Below are 17,938 nucleotides of genomic sequence, written 5' to 3'. Positions count from 1 at the left end.
CAGCCAGGCATGTTGATTTAGAGTCCCTGATGGACTTTTTATGGCTAAGGTTGGTGTTCTCTGTGGCACTCACTTTGTATTTACTGCTGGTGTACCGCAGAAGTCATTTTCTTAACTTTATATTCAATTTTCTGAGCTCATTGCATCTCCTTGCAATTGGATCACTTATGACTGCACCAAGTTGCCCAAGTCTTGATACTAATGGGCTGCTGATACTCGACCTCTTGCTCTGCAGAATGTACTCCCTCTTGTTGTATCACATTTATCTGCAAATCCAGCTATTCTGCTCTTCGTGACAGTTTGTATCATTTGCCTTTTACGGACGCCCAGCTTTCCAGCCCACAGGTCTCTGGATGACCTCTAAAAGCCCTTTTTAAAAATGAATGTGACGTTTCACCTTCAGCTCCCATGGTGCCACGCCATTTCAACAGCTATTGTGGTATTGTACTGAATAGGTCAGCGGTTTCAAGTCTTTGTTCCCTCAGAGTTCTCAAGTGAAAGTGTCTGCTCTTAGTGATCTGCTACTGTTATTTTTATTGCTTTATCCCCAGATCTGCTATACTGACACTTCAGTTTTGGACAGTTTCTGAAGCCCATTGCCTGTGGAGCCAGCTACCGGTGTGGGACAGAGTGGCCCACCCTCAAATGGATGAATGAGTCTTGACCAAGCCATGCAGACCATGTTGTCCTTTTTGCTCCTTGCAAGTGGGTAACAAAGCAGTGACCAACAAGGGTGGACATCAGTGAGTACCTGGGTCAGTGCCATGGTCCCTGCGTCATGCACTTACAAGATCACAGAATCATATAGTAGGAAAGGACACACAGGGATCATTAAGACCAGCTCCGGGCTCCACACAGCACTACCCTAACCCAAACCTATGTCTGAGAGCACTGTCCAGATGCTCCTTGAACTCCAGCACTGGTGGCCGTGCCCACAGCCCTGTGCATCCCGTTCCCCACCCACCGGCCTGTGGTGCAGCCCCTTTCCCTGACCCCCAGCTGCCTTCCCCTGACAGCCCCACGCCGTTCCCTCGGGCCCTGTGACTGTCACCAGAGGGACCAAATGGCAAGGCCTTTCTCCCTTTGCTGTGTTGAAAGAGAAGCAGACTAAATTTATGGATTGCTTCCTCAGTGATGTGAGCTGGCTTTGCTAAATCAAAATGAATACAGCAGCACTGCTTTATGATACAAATGCAATTAGCAGCACATTAAAGCTCTGACCTCCACAGCCAGACAATCTCATCCTTTGTTTCTTCAGCCACTGAGGCAGCAGAATTAGATGCATTGTTTTTGACAGAACTTTTCCCAAACCAGGCTAGGTCTCATCTTTACTTCTCCTGTGCCGTACTTCCCTATTCACTCACACCGGTCAGCTGCTTTTTGACAGTCCTTGGCTTATTTTGTGACAACTGAAATATCTTCTAGCTGTAGGTGTCCCTGTTCATTGCAGAGGAGTTGGACCAAATGACCTTTAAATGTCCCTTCCAACTCAAATGATTCTATGGTCTTAGTCAAGAGCCAGGAAGGATCATAGAATTCCTAACCAAGAGCTCACTGCTATCCTTGCTGATCATTTATGTCACTTTTGCTGGTAAAGGAGCCTTGTGATTTGGTGAGCTCTTCTACACCATCAGGAGGCATGCAGTGCTCTGGACTGTCACACAGCCCATGTCCCAGCCACTTGCTGCACTTACAAACAGATCTCCTCTGGCAAGCTGCATCTTGCAAAAAATCGAGCTTTAAACACCTATGTTCATGCCAGATGGAAAACAAAGGTAAATAAGCAAACCATCTGATTTTAGCAGCTTTGTCCTGCTTGCCTAACATCTGCAAGCAGCTCTTCTATTTGCTGGGATATATAGCCACACTTTCTGTTCTTTGCACTGAGTGAAGATAGTTGTGCAGGGGTGAACTAAGCATCTTATTTGTTTTTCCTGCTCACCCCTTGTATGGTAGCAAATGCTTTTACTGAAAACATAAAATTAGATTTCCAGGAACACTTATGCACACGCCTTTAAAATGCATTTTCCATGAACATTTTAGCTTTCTGTTCATGGAAAGTGAGCACAGCAGGAACAAGGACGCAGAACCACCGAATTAACTGCAAAGCTGGACAGGTCAGGCAGTTGCATTGCCCAAGCTGCCTTCCTCGTAGCGCTTGGTCTGAGAAAAACTGAGGTATTGGTCTCAATTTTGGGGTAGGAGGGTTAATAGCTCTCAGCAAGAAAGAGTCTGAACACTTAGAATTCAATTAGATATGAGAGTGAAATGATGAATCTTTGTCCTGGAGTGGAAAAGGTTTCTTTTTTGCATTAGCAGGGGTAAAATGGCTTCAAAAGGCTGCTGTGGTGTCTTTGTAATGGCTCTGACACAGAAAGGCAGCTTTAATTCTTAATTACTCTGCTCTTGATTATAAATCACCGAACAGCAGACCTGATGAGCCTCAGGCATCCCAGCTATGTGGTCCAGTGGGTGGTGTTCCCACGGGAGTGGTGAGAAGCAGAGAGGAGCAGGAGGTCTGAAGGGGCCAGGTGACATTAGGCCACTCTTCTCACTCTTCACATTGAATTTTGCTTGGAAGGAGGACCTGTTGGTAGGAGTTTGACATGTGGAGGTGAGTGCCCTCTTCAGAGGGAAGGCAGGAGGAGCTCCAGGTCTGCCCCAGAGTACCAGCGGGGGACGGAGAGGTGCTGAAGCCCTCCGATCATCTCTGTGACCCTCCTCTGGACTGCTCCAACAGCTCTGCATCCTTCTTGTACTGAGGGCCCCAGACCAGGACCAGGTGTCCTTTTGGTCTTAGGGTGAACCCATCACTCTGCACAGGACACCTCAGCAGCCCACAGTCACTGATACGATCCAACAGCTGGCTGAACTCTTAAGTGCAACCAAGCCCCTGGGCGCATCCATCCCTTCAGTGAGCAGGATTAACCAGTTCCTGGGGCAGGATGTGGCCTTCAGCATCGACTCTTGCAACAGTAGGGCAAGCACAAGTATTTTTTTTCTCCCCTAGTGTGAACTGTTTGGCCTTTTCCCGGTGTCCAGCTCACGTGGCCCGATACATGGCCAGATCATCAGCTGCCCCAGAGCTCACCACAACTCGATGTGCCAGCACGTGGCCTCCAACCCCAGAGCCACGCTTGCCTCCCTGCGAGCTGAACTGACTTCACCTGGGTTTGAGGTCTGAGATCATACTTTCAGGTATGTGCTATTTGCTGGAGGAATAAAACACCAATAAAAGTATAAAAGCTGCCAGCATTACCAGTTTCTTCTTTGCCACGTGAGCTGTTCACAAAGTTCATGAGGAAATCACAGCAGTACCTTATTGCACTCAGCAGCAGACCTTGTGTGTCAAGACTGCCCTAGTCATTCCCTGTGTGCTCAAACCCAGTTGCATCACCAAAACAGGACTGGGCTGCAGTGTTAAAGCAAAGCTTTTCTTCTTTTCAGAGAGGAGGTGCCTTCCTCCTCCTGGTCTCAAGTGTCCATGCCAGGGCTATGATGGAGTGGGAACATGGGAGAGGTCCCACAAAGACTCCAGCAGAAGAAGGATGGCCAGCTGGGACAGGGAGGTGATTGTCCCTCTCTACTCTGTCCTTGTGAGGCCCCATTTGGAATACTGTGTCCAGGTCTGGGGCCCCCAACACAATAAAGACAGAGTTGTTGGAGAGGGTCCAGAGGAGGGCCACTGAGATGATCAGAGGGTTGGAGCACCTCCCCTATGAAGATAGGCTGAGGGAGCTGGGCTTGTTCATCCTGGAGAGAGGAAGGCTGCGGGGTGACTTCATTGCAACCTTTCAGTACCTAAAGGGAGCCTAAAAACAGTCAACTCTATGAAAGGATAGATAAGAGCAGGACAAGGGGAAATGGTTTTAAGTTGAAGGAGGGAAGATTTAGGTTGAGTATCAGGGGAAAGTTCATTACCAAGAAAGTGGTGAGGTGCTGGCACAGGCTGCCCAGAGAGGTTGTGGATGCTCCATGCCTGGAGGTGTTCAAGGCCAGGTTGGATGGGGCCCTGGGCAGCCTGTCTAGCATTAGGTATGAAGGTTGTTGGCCCCGCATGTGACAGGGGGTTTGGAACTTGATGATCCTTGAGGTCCCTTCCAACCCTATCCAACCCTTCCAACCTTCTATGATTCTATGATTCCCTGCCCTCATCCTTCTGCACATTGTCCCTGGGGCAAAGATGGAAGTTAGTGTTTGTATCCTGGCAATCAGGAACCAATTGTGGTGCAGGGAAATAGGGACAGTCATTGCAGGATGCTGCTTAAACCAGCACCCAAAGACTATCTCAAACATCCCTTCTTCCACCTGATAGGCACTGGGAGAGGGCACACACGTGCACACGTGTGCCTTTGTGTGTGAATGCACACGTACACAGTGTGCTTTGAACAGCGCGTGGTCCATTCAGAGCCTGAATCAGTGTGATTTCTCAGTATTGCACAAAATCATATTCCTAGAACTCATAATGACCCTCTCTGAAGCTCTTCCTTTGCTTAAATGGCTTTGTTGATGATTACCTTTTGTCAGCCATGCCGGTAATGAGGGGCTAATAAGGCTTTTCAGAACTCGCTAACAGCACAGAAAACTTCTCCTGGTGGGCAGCAGGACTGAGCTCTTCCTGTTGGCAGGCTACACCAGGACAGAGGAAGCAGAACTCAAGCTTGCTGCCCTTTACTGAAGCGTGATGGATTGCAGCCAGCACCCAGTTTGAACCCCCGTTTCTGTTTAGAGGATTGACTTTTGGCTGAGCTGTCAGAAATGTTGTATCGACATGTACATAGATGGGTTTATTTTTAAGAGAGATTTATTTTTAAGAAGATATGAAAGGTTCTGCACCAGAGGGCCCTGGACATGGAACAGGCTGCCCAGGGCAGTGGGCATGGTCCCAAGTGCTGAAGCTCAAGAAGCGTCCGGACAGTGCTCTCAGAAACTCTGATTTTGGTTGGTGCTGTGTGGGGCTCATGGTTGGACTCGATGGTCCTTGCTGGTCCCTTCCAACTCAGGATATTCTGATTCTATGAAAACTATTTTGCTCCCCGATGCCACTAAATGAGTGTGAGGGTCAAACACAACAGAGCTTTACAGGGAGGAGAAGAGAATGGTTTCTTTAAGAATTAAACTCCTTGAAGAGATGATGCTGGTAGTAAGAGTATTAAAAGATGTAGTTAGTGTGTGTTACTATGAACCAAGATGATCTCTGTTTTAAATAATTTAATCTGTTTTATTTCTTTATTTATTTCTTTACTATTTTTTTTTTTTTTTTCTGGTAAAGGGAGAAAGGCTTTCATTTCGTCATTCCTAAATTAAGATCAATAGACCTTTGTGCACTTTATTCCCACAAAAATTCCTAGGTGGAGTCCCCCAAAAAGTCAATCATTGGAAGAAAAAAACAGAGACGCTGGAAGTTCCCAACAGCTGGTGTTCTCAGCCCAGAGTGAGTATTTTAACTCTGAAGAACAACTAAGAGGCACAAATATCCAAGCCTCCTTCCTTTGCCCTGTAAATATGACATAAACTGAATGGTGAGATGCACGTATAAGACAGATGCAGAATCTATGGGCAATGGAAAACTATTGAGGTACTAAAATGTTCCAAAAATGAGTTGTCATTCACGTAACACATAGGTCACTGTGGTCACTCCAAGCTCCAATGTACATAACATGGGTGTATCTGTTTCTGATGTTACCCAGCCTTCTTCTGGCTAAGGTCTTGTCATAGATTCACAGATTTATGGATGGAAACAACCTATTAGGTCATCTGAGATGTTCCTCTGCTAACGCAGATTTATTCCCTACTATATATTTTCCAGTCTATTGTTCGAATGACTCAAGCGTCCGTTGCTTCCCTTGAGGGACGGTTTTGGAGCGTGACAGACCTTGCCATCAGGATTTTGTTCCCCTTCATATTCCTTCGAAAGGTTCTTCTGCTTAATTTAGTTACTTACTCTTTCTGCAGAACACTGGTGAGGAACAGGACTGCAGGAACATGACATCAATTCCTTACTTATTCATCTAATGCCTATCGTAACAGTTTTGATGACCCTGTCCTACCCTGTTTTCCTTGGTGTTTATTACCTCACACTCTTGGAAGTATAGTCCAACTTCCACTGAAATGGGCTGATAGGTGCCTATGAACTTTGGAGGGGGCCAGAAAGGAGGCATTTGGCTGCACAGATGCATTTTTTCCACCTCATTTTCATTCTGAGCAAATCTCATTGCATCTGCAATGATATTTGAGAGTGAAACTGTTAAAGCCGCATGGAAACCTGGAAAATAACAACTATTTGCAAGGAATTTTGATGCTCTATTTAAAGTTTCTTTAATGTTTTCCTCCTCCACCTTTCAGTAGCTATAATTAAGCGATGGGAAAAAGAAAAAAGAATGCAAAGTTTAAGTTGGAAGACAAGCAACCAGGAAGTCAGGAAATTTAAAAGGAGTGTAATAATAACGGGGTTTCCCAAACAACACAAACTTGGCCTTATTCCACAGCCCGAGTACTTCACGTCACAACAAGAATTGTTATTGCCTTCATGTTTGTGCAGAACTATAGACCTTAGCAGCCCAGGCATTAGTTTTAAAACAAACAGGAATGTCTCGTGTCCCTTTGAAGATGTTTTACATTGCCACAGAGGCGGAAAAGACATCTCAGTAAAGCAGAGTCACATCTCTGCCGTGCAGAGGTGTTACTTTACTAAGTGACAGGTGACACTGATTCCTTTGCAGGTGCTGCTGTCCCCTGTGATCCCTACCCTCTTTCCCCTAGATGCTCCCCACTGGTCTCGGCCTCAAACCTTGCAGCCCCCCATGCGCCAACCCAATGCTTTTGTGGGGTGTGCTTGAAACAAGAGCTCTGAATTGGCTCAGCTTGCACAAAACACTCCCAATTGCAGATCTGTAAAAATGTTTAGATCTAGTCCAACTGTCTGAGACCACTTAGAGCAAAACTAAACACCTAGATGGTCACAGCTGTGGTAGCATAGCTATACATGCTAGAGTAGAAGAGGCAGGAAGGGATCTACTTCACTGGGAACTGTAATATGCAAAAACAGCCAAGGTTAAGATTGCCAGCTTGGTTTCAGCTTCAGGGATTTGTGTGGCTTGCAGGTATTTGCTATAGTGTGGGCATATCAACATTATCCATTTTGGCATACATAACATGCAGATATATCCATCCTTGATTGCTTCCCTTGGCCGCAGGGTCAGAAGCTGAGGGATGCAATCACAAAGGCTTCAGGGAGCATGGAGAGGAGTGGGAATGTGCCGAGTCAGTCATGGCTGACTGAGCAGTCACAGCAACACATTAATGATTATGATAGCAGTGCTGAAGGCACTAATTAAGGAAGAAACTTGTGTGAAGACCTTTAGTTACTTTTTTGTTTGTTTTCTTTTGTTTCTTTTCTTTGAATGCATTGCAAGCTTGCTGTATTTCCGTGACCAATGGTTCTCAACCTGTGCCATTGTGTAATTAAAGGGTCTGAGAAGGGTGAATGGAAAAAGCATTTATTTGTGGGAAGGAGGCACGGGGAAGTAGAGGGACACAACAGATGTGAGCCATGTCAAATCTTCAGTACAGCAGTTCATGTCCTGCTGTGTGGGACTGCGGCAGTCTAGATATGTCTCTTCCAGTTTCCTTTTTATGCGGTTCTGCAGCCCTGGGTTTGCATGCTTTCCTCTCTACAAATCCTAGCAAAGTCTGCTACCTCCTTTTTGTCTTTTTCTTTCACCTTGTCTTTCTTTCCTTTTCCTTTCATCTTAGGAAAAATAATTGACTAGCAAAATATGAAAAACCAAGACTGAAGAATGTTCCCTTGAGATTTTCCTGTAAATACTTCCTTCTATATATTTCCCATAGAGGTTCTCAGCAAGAAAAACCTTTTTTTTTTTTTTTTTCTTTTTTTTTTTTTGTGTACATGTGCACATGAGCACAAAGAAACTAATCCTTTCTAATGCACAGCACCAAAGCCATCAGTGAAACAATTTCAGCCACACAGCCTGGTAAACAGAGCTTGTAACCACCAGCCTCTATCACATAGCAGAGCTAAAAGAAAAAGCTTATGCATGACCTGACTTGGATCAGGCTCTGAAGAACAAAGCACATCTGAGTGATGCAACCTCCATGTGAGTGCTAGTGAATATGTATTAGTTCAGCACACCAACCCTGTTCACGGCTTTGAGTTTCTCTTTGTCATTCCTTGAATGCTTGAAGGTGGTTAGAGATTGGAGTTTTTGTTAAGCTCCTTGGAGATAATTAGTAACATACACAAGCAAATTGTTCTCTTTCCAACTTTTCAAGGTTTCACTTGCTTTCACCCCATCTCTTGTTACTTGTGGCATTCAGCTCCAGGTGGCAGCACTTGGGGTGATGGGAAGGCATGATCCTTCCTGGCTGGGGCCACACATGTGGGACTCAACTCTGACCAAATTCTGCACCAGTACTGGGGTTGGTGGTCACTAGATGCTCTAGTGCTGCCACTTTTCTCTTGTAGGTTAACATGAGACTGTGATGGGGGAATGGCACAGGAACAGGCTGTCCAGGGAAGCTGTGGATGCCCCAAGCATTCAAGACCGGGTTGGATAAGGCCTGGGGCAGACTGATCTGTGGTTGGCAACCCTACCCATGGCTAGGGGTTGGAACTAGATGATCTTTAAGGTCCCTTCCAAACTAAGCCTTTCTGTGCTCTTATGATTCTATCCTAGGATTCCATGATTCTATGAATGCGCCTATGGTTCTTGTACTCATCCTTCTTCTCAAGGCAGTGATCTCCTGCAGATGTTTTGGCTGTGCCTTAAGTGCTCATGCTACATCTTTCCCCTCATAGTGTCCTCCATTCTGTATTTTATGCCTGCAGATATTTGAGTTGTTTGATTTGGCTGATCACTGGAGGAAATGAGATGTTACTAGGAGCTCTGAATGTCTCTCTTTAATGCAGCTACTTATACTGATTCTGGCCAAAAGTTCAGAAGGCTTTTCTGTTCATTTTCCCAGTATCCACTGTGATCTTGCTGAGCACGTTATCCATCTCCTTCTCCTTACTCCATTTGTATTATCCTGGGAATTTGCAAAAATATTTTGTAGTGCACTAGCGCCTGACAAGCAGTCCTTCTGGAGGAACGTGCATTTGCACACACGAGATGTTTTAGGTGGATGGTCAGCCTAGCAAGGTGAGCAGGCTCTTTGTGTTACTCATCTTGCTTTGGCTCAGCAAGAGGCCAGAACACAGTGATTCACAGAAAAGGAAAAATCAAACCCAACTTTGCCACCAGCCAGCCATACAGCTTGGTGACTGTCTGGAAAACAGCTGAGGGCTAGCAGTGCTCTTTATTTTATCTGAACTCGTTTGTTCCACCATAATAAAACCAGGATCAAAGCATTTCTTCTGGGCTTTTTTATTTCTTCTTCCATCCCTGTTTATTTCCTTCCTGAAGCTCTAATCCTTGGGGCCATCAGAATTGGTTGCTATGGAAGTGAGCGAGAACACAAAGAGAGGATTATGGTTATTATGGTTTCAGGTGAGAAAACAGCATTGAGTGCAGGCAAGCTCCTAAAATCCAGCTGGGTTCTGAGAAACCTCACTGCAGAGAGGCGTTAGAGGACAATCCTGTTCTGTTTTTTACGTATTGGCTCCAGCTCCACAGCAGAAAAATTACAGATTAAGACCAAAGAAGTCACAAAAATAAAAGGAGAAGGGCTGAGGGCAGGGCTCTGTGGGGTTGAGCCCAGCAAAGATGAAGCATCTCATCAAAGTGGGACTGGTAGCAGTGCCATTGGTCGGGGGTCTGAAGCTGGATCCAGCTGTTCTGCAAGGTTCCCCCAGCAACGTCACAATTGCCAGAGTCAGTCAAGATGTCCTTCCACTGCCATCCTCCCTATGCCCCACATGTGGTCTCTGTCTGTCACGCTACACTGGTGCGTAGGAGGAGAACACAGCATGGTTTGGCCAGCTGGGGTCTGAAACAGAAAAACGAGGTGTCTCTCCACTGGCACAGACCAGGGAAACTGTGCTGGAAATAACAGTGCTGAGACATGGTTGTTAAAATCAGGTGGTCACTGGTGGTGCTTGGATGGAAGGGCATCCAGGCCCTCACAGCACGGTGGGAAGTACAGGCCCTGTCAGAGGTTTTCCTTTTTTACCTGGACGTAGGGTACATAGATTGAAAGTCAAAAAGGTGTTTTTGGAGGAATTTCCCCACTGGATGTGTGAAGTAGGTCTCATTTCCCCAAGTCTAACCTCAGCATGGCCAAGGTTGGAGGAGGACACCACAGCCCCACTGCCATTCAGCACAGCAGAAGCCATAGCAACAGATAAGCTCTGTTAGGGGCACTTGCAAGCAAACTCCTAAGTGGATTTTTCCTTTTAGAAAATTGGCTCTTAATTATACTGGACAATCTCTTGGAGGTTGGCTGGCCAGCTTCTTTGGCTGTGAGAGGCAGGGCTATGCAGTGAAATGTCCGTTCGGGAGTAGCTACAGTGCCATACCTGGTAAGTTAAGAGGGGAAAAAACAAAGTTGTCTTGTAGGTGTTTGAGTCATTACATGGTTAATTACACAGACTCAATAAAATAGTTAATTAACACTACAGTTGTGAAATACTTCATAAAATAAATAAGGCTGTATGACATCAGTGTAATTGCAGGAAAGTGAAGACTGTTAGATATCTGTTCACACATAGAGTTTCAGGCTGAAAATGAGGGTTATGTTGTCTTCTGAGCCTTATTAAAAGAATTGCTGTCTCTCCAGAGAGAGCAAAGATGGCTGCTATTGAATCCCAGGCCACTCCTCATCTCCCAGTGCTGACACAGTCGTGACAAGGAATAATATATTGCATTCATCACGCCTGCTCTCCAGGCATGATCCCCAAATAATTAATCCTTTTAGCTTGCAGGAGCTGCCATCTGGCCAGTTTCCAATCAACCTGGCTGGTTTTAAATTGGAGTTGCCAGTAGCTCGCACTCATGTGAGCATGTATTTCAGCTGCTTGCCTCAGGTGCCTGGGATTTTTTTGTATTTTAAAAAAGGCAAGCTGCAGATATAACACATGCTGCCCAAACGCAGAGAACACAGTAACCTTTGCCTCACAGAGCTTGTGATGTGGAAGGAGAATGACCAGGAGCTGTACATAATACATAAAGTAACACTTAAGAGTTCGGGTGATTTTGGGGAGTTTTGCATTGACAAACTCGCTCCGAAGAAAAGGCCCAGAATAAAACCCAGCTGTTTTTTGCAGTCCTGCATCACAAATATGGAACTGAAATTTGTCAAAGGGAGAAAATTGTCACTACAAGTCACGAGAAACCAGAGAATCATGAAACCAAACTGATTTTAAATGGATCAAAGGTCATAGAATTGTAGAATATTCCAAGTTGGAAGGAATCCACAAGGATCATCAAGTTGACTGCCTAGCTCCGCATAGCACCACCCGAAAATCAGACCATAAGTGTCTTGGTCTGACCTGTCTTGGTGTGGTAGATAACACTGCATTGGAAAACTCATGCTAGTGAGCAGCTGTCCCAGGATAGAAACTTCTTGAAAGGTGATTTCTGGGATCTTCCTCAGATTCAGTCTCTCCCTCTTCGCTGTGCCACCAGTCCTAGGCCAGAAAGGCAAATGGGATCCTGGGCTCCATCAGGAGAGGGGTGGTCAGCAGGGACAGGGAGGTGATCGTCCCTCTCTACTCGGCTCTTGTGAGGCCCCATCTGGAGTACTGTGTCCAGGTGTGGAGCCCTCAGTACAAGAAAGACATTGAGATTTTGGAAAGGGTCCAGAGGAGGGCGACTAAGATGATCAGGGGGCTGGAGCACCTCCCCTATGAGGACAGGCTGAGGGAGTTGGGCTTGTTCAGCCTGGAGAAGAGAAGGCTGCGGGGTGACCTCATTGCAGCCTATCAATACCTGAAGGGAACCTACACCCACGAGGGGAGTAAACTCTTCAAAAGGGCTGACAACAGCAGGACTAGGGGAAATGGATCCAAGTTGAGGGAGGGAAAATTTAGGTTGGATGTTAGGGGGAAGTTCTATACAAGGAGAGTGGTTAGGCCCTGGAACGGGCTGCCCAGGGAGGTTGTGGATGCCCCGTCCTTGGATGTGTTTAAGGCCAGGTTGGACGGGGTCCTGGGCAACCTGATCTGAATGTGTGTGTTTGGTGGCCCTGTTAGGCAGGGGGGTTGGAACTACATGATCCTTGAGGTCCCTTCCAACCCGGGTGATTCTGTGATTCTGTGACCTTGGGTCTCGTGCTGCTCTTTGCTGTGGTCAGTGTAGAACCACATCCCAAGTGAGCGTGTTGAAAGCATGCTGAGATTCTTCATGGTGGTTCTTGTATAAGAAGTGATTTCTGATATGAAAAGCATACTTCTATAGAAGCTGTTTGGGAGACAAATGAAAATAAAGGCGTACTTACACAGCTTTCTGGCTTAGCCTAGAAGGAGAACCATCCTGCATGAGCCTCCTAGCCAGTGTCAAGAAGCAAAATGCTACTAATTGAACTAGGCTCCTGCTGACAATTGAAGAAGCCATTATCATCCACACAGACCCTGAGAGCAACTAGGGCAGGACTACCATGTGGGATTTAGTAGGCAGTTCTCTTGTGGTGCAAGGTGAAGGAGAAAACTCAGCCCGCTATCTCTGTGGGAATTTCCCTCCTCACAACAAACAAAAAGAAACACCTTCGACTTTGTTCTCCAATTCATTTTTATGATTATAGATAGAATTAATTCCCCTGGGTGGGGGTATCAGTGACTTCTACAGAGCAGCATTCTCCGCACAGAGCCAAGTTTGAGGAACCAGGACAGAGGAATGTTATCAGGATTCAGATTAGCAACTGCTCGGCCAGGGCAAGCCCCTATCTCAGAAGTTTTCTTACTGTTTGATTAGTTGGGACAGGTGGATAAAGAATCCAGGTGCAGTAAACTGTGGTCTTGAACTCTTACATTTCCTTTGAAAACCTGGAAACTTTCCACATGTCAAACTTCCCTTGTAGCCAACAGCTTCTTCTCTGCATCTGCTTCAGAGCTATTCAACCCTAACTGTCCCAGAAATCAATTTCTGCTGCTCACAGGCTTCTTTTGAAAAGAAACAATGACAATCTACTAAGTGCTAGCATGTGGAATTCCTGTTAGCTAAATCCAAGGCACAGAACAGCACTTTATTGGTATCATGAATTGTTACAGAGCTGAATAACAACATTTCTCAGCTCATGAACTCTGTTGGAGTTGGGTGGATGCTAGACATACTTGGTATGAGTTGGCTGCAACTCTTCTGTGAAAGAGATCCTTTATTTGAAAGATTATAAAGAAAGGAAATAAAACCTAACTACAAGCAAGCTCACACCTGAAAAACAACATCTGGGGAAGCAGCCTCTGGGGTCAGGGCTGAAGACAGCAGCTTGCAGGTGGGAGAGCAGAGCTGCTCCCTGGTGATGGCCTTACTCTACATATGACCTGCTTCAAAACAGCATGAATCGTAGAATCACAGAATGGTTTGGGTTGAAGGGACCTCAAGCACCATCTATTTCCAACCCCTGCCATGGGCAGGGCTGCCCCCCACGGCCCAGCTCAACCGCCCAGGGCCCCATCCAACCTGGTCTTTAGTGCCTCCAGGGATGGGGCACCACAGCTTCTCTGGGCAGCTGTGCCAGCGCCTCACTGCCCACTTGGGAAAGAATTTCCTCCTCATCTGTCCCTGCGCTGCAGAAAATTTTAGTTCCTTGCAAATATGATTCTCAAGGGTTAACTTCTCCTTGTTTCTGTGATTCCTCACCCCTGTATGTATGGGTATGTATGGGTGTGTTTACTTGTTTTCCCCTGAACTCTTTTTTTCCCTGAGCAGAGATTTACTGGTGTTTCAGCTCCCCTATCTCCTAAATTCCTGCAGCAAACTTACCATCTAAAAATAAGTACTCTGTTAGCATAAGGAATCCTTTAGCAAGGTGATGCAAGAAGGAAAGTTCAGAGATTTACAGAAATGAATGATACCCATACAAAGGGCCTCAGAAAAGTCTGCTTGCTAACCAGCTTAATGAACTTGCTGCCCAAGGCTTTTTAATTAGCTTTTTTAGATATGTTGGAAGAAAGTTTATTTTCTTAAAGCTTTATCAGCCTGCTTAGGTGTGATGGGCAAGCTGGACATGAGCCAGCAATGTGCCCTTGCAGCTCAGAATGCCAACTGTGTCCTGGGCTGCATCCAAAGAAGTGTGGCCAGCAGGGAGAGGGAGGTGATGCTGCCCCTCTGCTCTGCACTGGTGAGACCTCAGCTGGAGCACTGCGTCCAGATGGGGAGTCCTCAGTACAGGAGAGACATCGAGGTGTTGGAGTGTGTCCAGAGGAGGGCAACAAATATGATCCAAGGGAAGGAACACTTTCCCTGTGAGGATGGTCTGAGAGAGCTGGAGCTGAGAAGAGAAGGCTCTGGGGGACCTGAGAGTGGTCTTTCAGTATCTAAAAGGAGGATATAAGAAAGAAGGAGACAGACCCTTTAGCAAGGTCTGCTGTGATACAATGAGGAGAAATGGTTTCAAACTAAGAGAGGGGAGACTTAGACTGGATATAAGGAAGAATTTAATGCTAAGCATGGTGAGGCACTGGCACAGGTTGCCCAGATGGATGCCTCATTCCTGGAGACACTCCAGGTCAGGCTGGATGGGGTTCCGAGCAACCTGATGTAGCTGTAGGTGTCCCTGTGCATTGCAGGGGGGTTGGACTAGTTGGCCTTTATGGGTCCTTTCTAACTCTGAGGGTTCTATGATTCTTTGATTCTATTTCCTCAAAACTAACAATTTTTTTCTGGTAGAATGCAGCATGACAATATGCAAACTGGAGACAGCTATAAGAAAAGGAGCTGGGGAAAATGCAACATCCAGTCCAGACACCCAGATAAAGCTGACGAGGGCTTCTCCGAAACATTAAAGTCTCTGGATACACTGTGATGCATGATGAGATCTCTCTTGTGCCCAAAGGCAGATAGGTCACTGCAGGACAAGGAATTTTGCTGACTTCCCACCATTCTGGTAATTGTGCAAGGACTGCGTGCCATCTCCTTGGTCTTCCTGGCCTGGTCCTTTTATGAGAAATCATACTTGGGTGGGGAGGGTAGCACTTCAAGCCCTCTCCTTTTCCTTCTTTGGGCAAAAGCACATCTCTCCTGATTATCTTGAGCATCAGCTCTCTATTGCCCGAGGAGCCCTATGCCACAGGCAGGGCGTGGGGTGAGGAGGGGGAACTGGGCCTGCTGGGAGCTGCTCTGCACGTCCCATGAAGCAACCAAGGGGCATGAGCAAATCAGCCTGATTGTCAGGCTTCCGTGTATTCAGTCAGGCTGAATTCCCCACATAAGGACAAGCACGGGCGAAATATCCGTGCAGCAGCAGGAGCAGACAGTAGTCACCGGGGCTGTCTGAGGGTGTGCCGATGGGAGCAGCAGGAAAAGGCAGCAAGAAAAAGCTGAGTGTAACGGGTATGGTAGGATCAGCCAGCCAGCAGCTGAACGTGTGTGCCTATAGTTGCAGCTAGAGCACGGGGCAGTTGCAACAGTTAGCTGGAGTGCTGGGTGATTAATGGAGGACGTAACAGCTTGGAGCACTTTTATAACTGACGATTCCTTACAAATTATCCCCGAACACTAAGCTGCCTTCCTTCAAGCCTAACTGAATGTACCTTTAATACATCTAATTTACAGTTTTCCCCATATAACCAGGGGATATTTTCACCCTCCCATTCTCTAGGGTGGGGGGAAAATTGAATCAGCATCTTCCAGTTCTCAAAGGTGGTTTCTCTGGTTTGTATAGTGTCTGGAGGCCAGGAGAAGTTTTCCCTGAAAAACCAAAGAAGCTGTTGCTACAACAAACAGTTGCTTGCTCTGCATCCTTACCCAGATCCTTGGATTCACTTTAAATATAAATATAACAGCATATGGTGCCCGTGATGCAAGAGGTCACTACTAATGTTCATACCCATTCATTATGAACATATAAATATTGGACAAGCAACACCTCCTAGAGCTGACAGCTGAACTGCATTAAAGAAAAAGCCCAGAGCAAATTGCTGGTGTGGAATGCTTGGGCTTTTGTTCTGTTTTCCTCCAGGTGCCCCCTCCGTACCTGTTGCTTCATTCCAAGTCAGCACGAGACTTGCTCAAGCTCAAGGAGTGCATTTCATCTTCAGGGCAAGGCTTTTCTTCCTTCAACTTCCCTATTTTACATGTATGCAACCTGAAACAAAAGCTCTATTTAAAATAAACAAATTGCCTAGTTTTCAAAAATGGCAATGCTTTTCCTGGAATGTGTTTATCACCAGTCCTTTCTTTACATTTACTTTGCTAAACAAAATAAAACCTGAAAGCAATGATTCAAATATGTAAATGACACATATCTCTCCCATCTCTCCTTTTTGTTATTTATGGTGCCCAGAATGACTGTTTTCTCAGCTCTGATCACGAGTTGCTCAGACCTTCCCAAGTGATGAGGACCAGTGCTGTGTTGGTCTGTTCCCAGTGCTACACTGCGCATGGAACTGTGTCTCTGTTTCCACCTCTGCCTTCAGATAAGGGCACCAGGCTGGGGGAGCAATGGAGTGGTAGTTGAGCCCTCGTCAGGGGCTGGGATTCTGTGACCTGAATGAAGGGGTTGTGTGAAGACACGAGGAAGTCTCCAAAGCTGGGAAAATAGAGGCTGGTGCAGAAAGCTAATGCTTAAATTTTGGAAATTTGTGGGCGTTGGGCTGCCCCTTTCATGTGGCTGAATTTCCCTCTCCACACAAGAGCGAGAGTGTGAAAATGAGGCAGAGAAACCCAACAAGATGGTGGAGGTGAGGAGGGGTGGTAGCCAATATCCGCATTGGGCTCATGAGAGCAAAGCGAGACTTGGTGAGGAGCAAGCAGGCACTTGGTGGATTCCCTGCACATGTGCCTAGAGTGGGTGAAGAGCCTTACTCAGCACAGAGGAAAGACAGGCTTCCTCCTCCGACTCTGTGTGTGAGCTCAGCCCAAGGTTTTGATTCACGCTGATGGGTTGGTTTCACAGCTCTCACAGAGAATCTTTGAAATCGGATAAGAGCAAGACCACAGTCTAAAAAGCTCCTTGCGTTTCTGAGCACAGAACCACTGCTGTTTCATTATGATCTAGTGTTTCATTGACCAAATTTCGGCTTGGGAAATAGCACAGGAACATGGTAAAATACGATCTGTGAAAAACTGATACGTTGAAAAACAGAAAGTTAGAATGGCAAATGAAAAAAAAAAAAAAAGAAAAAAAAAGGTGCCCTTATAAATAAAGAGTCTCTTTTTTCCCTTAAATTTATTACTGCCATGAACCTGAAACTACCAGGCATCCTCAAGAGGCAAGACAGAGCAGCAAGCTTGGGGCTGCCCACCCTGGGCACTGTAAGATGATGCAGAAGCCGTCATCTGGAGTTGATGTGCTCTGGGCTACAAACCAAGGCCTCTTCCTAGCTGGGGCACCACTAGTTGCCAACAGGACTTGGGCCACCTCCCTGGTGGCCCTTCGTGTGCTCAGGCTGGAGCAGTGCTAAAGAGAATTTTTCTAAAAGGGCTCCTTCTTTCTCTACGGCATCTTCCTGCTGGGTGTCTCTGCCTCTGGAAAACCAGTAGGTGCCTTACATGCGAGGAAAGCAATGACATGGGCAATCTTGGGTGCTCTGACCTATGAGAAGGACATGGAGACAAGCAGACGCAATCTAGTGTTTATTGTCCTGTAATACTTTCTTGGTTTAAAACCAACAAGGAGCCCTCTCTGTAATTATGCAATACTGTTCAGATTTGTAAAGTAAGCATGCTAAAAAGCTTTAGAAAGCAGAATAACCAGCTAACAAGCTACAAAAATTTCTGAAGACATAAATCAATGCCATACCTCTATGACTATGTTGAGGCAAAATAACATGAAAAAAAAAAAAAAAAAAAAAGAAAGCCTACAAGCCCAAAGCAATGCACAC

Source organism: Centrocercus urophasianus, unplaced genomic scaffold (assembly GCF_019232065.1).
Source record: "Centrocercus urophasianus isolate 14NV4802_14NV808 unplaced genomic scaffold, USGS_Curo_1.0 seq_12, whole genome shotgun sequence".
NCBI classification, from domain to species: Eukaryota; Metazoa; Chordata; class Aves; order Galliformes; family Phasianidae; genus Centrocercus; species Centrocercus urophasianus.
This window is presented reverse-complemented; position numbering follows the sequence as displayed.